Consider the following 3,139-nt stretch of genomic DNA (forward strand, 5'->3'; position numbering starts at 1 on the left):
TTTAAAATTTTATGAAATTGTTTTAATGGAAATTACAAATTAAAAAAATTAAAAGATGAAATTTATTTAATGAAAATTAAAATGAAAGATAATAATACAATATAGAAGAGAGAGAAGAATATAAAAAAGTTTGAAGGAAAAAATGGGGAAATGGTTGGAGTAAGTTGTTGTCACACCCCAACCTTGGGAGGTATGGCTGGCACCCGATGCCCGAAGGCCCGAGCGAACCAACCATGAGATATGATCTGAAATATAATAACCTGCAGGCAGAAGAGCCCAACACGACATATATATATATATATATAAACTATATATATATATATATATATATATATATATATATATATATATATATAAACTAGGCCAACAAGGCTGTAACAACAGTATAACAGCTATCCAGAAGGTCGATAGGGCGATACGAAAAATATATATATAAAATGACCGCTAGTCTGCAAGCCTCTAAGAGTGTAAGACAATCTCAACAGGGCGGGACAAAGCCCCCGACATGCCCAAAACCACACATATACATCTGTAATAGTACCTATGGACTCAAAGTCAGCAACTCCGAAGAAGTGGAGTGCGAAACCCAACGCTGATCCTGGGGGTCCTACTGAGGAGGCACGCCACTCTGTCTATTCGAACCTGTGGGCATGAACACAGCGCATAAAAATGCGTCAGTACGAAATATGTACTGAATATGTAGGGCGACAAGTGTAACATGAAAAATGTAATTAACAATAGAAGAGACATAGAGATAATTTGAATTCTGAAACTAGCCTCGGTAGGAAACTAAAATTCAACATGGATATAAATGTATGCTCGTGACACCGTCGTTCACTATCGCTACTTATAATATATCACATTATATAATAATAAATCCCTCTGTGGGGCTATAATATCCATAACATACCCGGCCATAATAAAGGCTCGGTAGAATCGTACCCGGCCACGTGGAGCTCGGTAATCCCAACTGATCAGTGGTTACACAATATGTGTCATACCCGGCCGTCTATAGTGCGGCTCGGTAATGAAAGTAAATACATACATGTACTAAATCATGAATTATATAGGTGCAATGCGAAACCAACCTTAAAAGACGTATTCTAAGAAGAGTCGAAGTGGCCTATCATCATTATTCCTCAACTATCATGGTTGTTGCTAAAATATATAATTTTTCAACTACGAGCCAACAAGTACTAAGAACATGAGAGTTATGTATTATGAATACCTTTGAAGTAAGTGTTCCTTATTCATGATTTATATGAATGTCGAAATGAGAACGAGTAAAAAGGCTCTAGTTCTTTTTAAGCAAGGAACAAGGAAATCCGAGAATTCATAGATATCCTCTAGAGTAAGCAATCTATGAGAAAAGATCAGGTCTAAGCATCTTTATAAGCTGAAGGTGAAATAACTCGAATCCGACGAGACAATTCGATAAACGTTTATTCGAATTCTAGTCATGCCGAAAAGTATAGCGAAAGCCCCACATACCTTGTCGATGGGGTTATATACTGTTTCCAAGACCTCAAAAGCCTTAGGAATGATTTCCTACATAATACAAACCATTCAAAATCAAATTCAAGCTCATAGCTTAAATAATTCTTCATTTAGACATTTACGCGAACAACTTGTGGCCATGAATTTGTAGACTCTTTTGTAGATTAATTTCCCCCCAACACACCACCAAATTTTTCTTTACTACATCTCCTCATCAACAGAATTCCATCCATGTCTTCACAGATCAAAACAACACAATAAAACCATATAGAACAGCCCCAACAATCAAGCCATATTAATAGAGGTTTCTTAAGAAAAATCAAGAATATTTCTATAGAGGTTTCAACTATTTCTTAAGAATTCTTATGGTAGAAGTTTACAAAGATCAAAGAGAAGTTAAATCATACCTTACGTGACCAGAATTACTCAAAATTCGAAATTACTTCAAGGCGGAGTCTTGCTATGAAAAGTGAAACACCGAAGAATTCACGATTCCGAAGCTACCATGGTGTTCTCCATCTTGAGGATGACTAAATTATTGTTATGCTTGGCTAGATGGATGGGAGAAGTTTGAGAGAAAATCCCTAGGTTTTTGGTTCTGTTTTGGAGAGGATAAAACGCAGGGGTTCTGTTTTAAAAATTGACTTAAATAAGGAAATTTTGACTAAACCCGACTAGGCACACTGTTCCCGTAACAGTGTGCACCCCTGTACGAAAATGTTAATATCTCTCTACTCCGAAGTCGTATTAATGAACGGTTTGTTGCGTTGGAAACTAGACTCATAGACCTTCGATTCGGTAGGTAGAACACACCATAACTCCCAGTATATTGAGAGAAACGCTCATCAACATTTTATCCAAATTCCAGTAAAATTTAAACCCGTAACTTGCGCGCGATCTTTGTCGAATTTTTAATCACAACTCAAATGACTTCCAATCTTAATGTATAACTATCACATCATTAAAATATTTCATAGAAATTATCTTCCTATCGAATTAGCCCATTTACAGCATGATAACGCCGAATACACAAGGTGTAACAGTTGTCCCCAAAATGGGGTAAACGTTGGAGATGCCCTTAGGACCACAAATTTTAAAAGTCTTCATTTTTTTTAAACTTCATGCCCAATCAAACAAGTTCAAATAAATTGGAACTGAGGGAGCATGTATTTTGAGCAAAAAGTGTATGTGAATTGTGACCGAGACTTATGTTTTGATTCTAATTGATCTTTATTTTTTCAAGTATACCGAAAGTGTTCAATGGCAAAGTGTTTATCATTTTATTTTTCAGGTATTTGGAAAGAACATCAATACCAACTTCAAGGATAAAAGGTAATTTTTCACTCTTCTTTAAATGTGAGTTGGCTTCAATACTTACTGATCCTTGACAAAACAAATCAAGCAATTTACTTTAAGATTAACATCATATTATACTTTTTTCTTTCTTTACAATTTATAACTGACTGAAAATGGGTTCTTTTCTATTTTTGGCCATATATGTGGATTCTACTTTTATGTTACTGTAGCTTTGGGAGTAAATTAGTGTTATGACACATTTAGTTTAATAACAAAAACGTAACTCCAACCAAACAACTAATGGGTCAATGTGAGAAATCTCATCAATTGGTAGATGTTACAAATA

At 35.2% G+C, this 3,139-nt stretch overlaps 1 long non-coding RNA gene across 1 annotated transcript; it reads right to left on the minus strand.

The window, feature by feature from the left end:
• Positions 1-399: 399 nt before the first annotated feature.
• LOC142166553 (uncharacterized) lies at positions 400-2,444 on the minus strand. Its single transcript, XR_012696964.1, has 3 exons — positions 1,905-2,444; positions 1,492-1,548; positions 400-642 (listed from the first exon to the last, which is right to left on the minus strand). It is a non-coding gene; the product is annotated as an uncharacterized LOC142166553 (long non-coding RNA).
• Between the last annotated feature and the right edge of the window lie 695 nt (positions 2,445-3,139).

The sequence above is a fragment of the Nicotiana tabacum genome, chromosome 11 (assembly GCF_000715075.1).
Source record: "Nicotiana tabacum cultivar K326 chromosome 11, ASM71507v2, whole genome shotgun sequence".
Classification (NCBI taxonomy): domain Eukaryota; kingdom Viridiplantae; phylum Streptophyta; class Magnoliopsida; order Solanales; family Solanaceae; genus Nicotiana; species Nicotiana tabacum.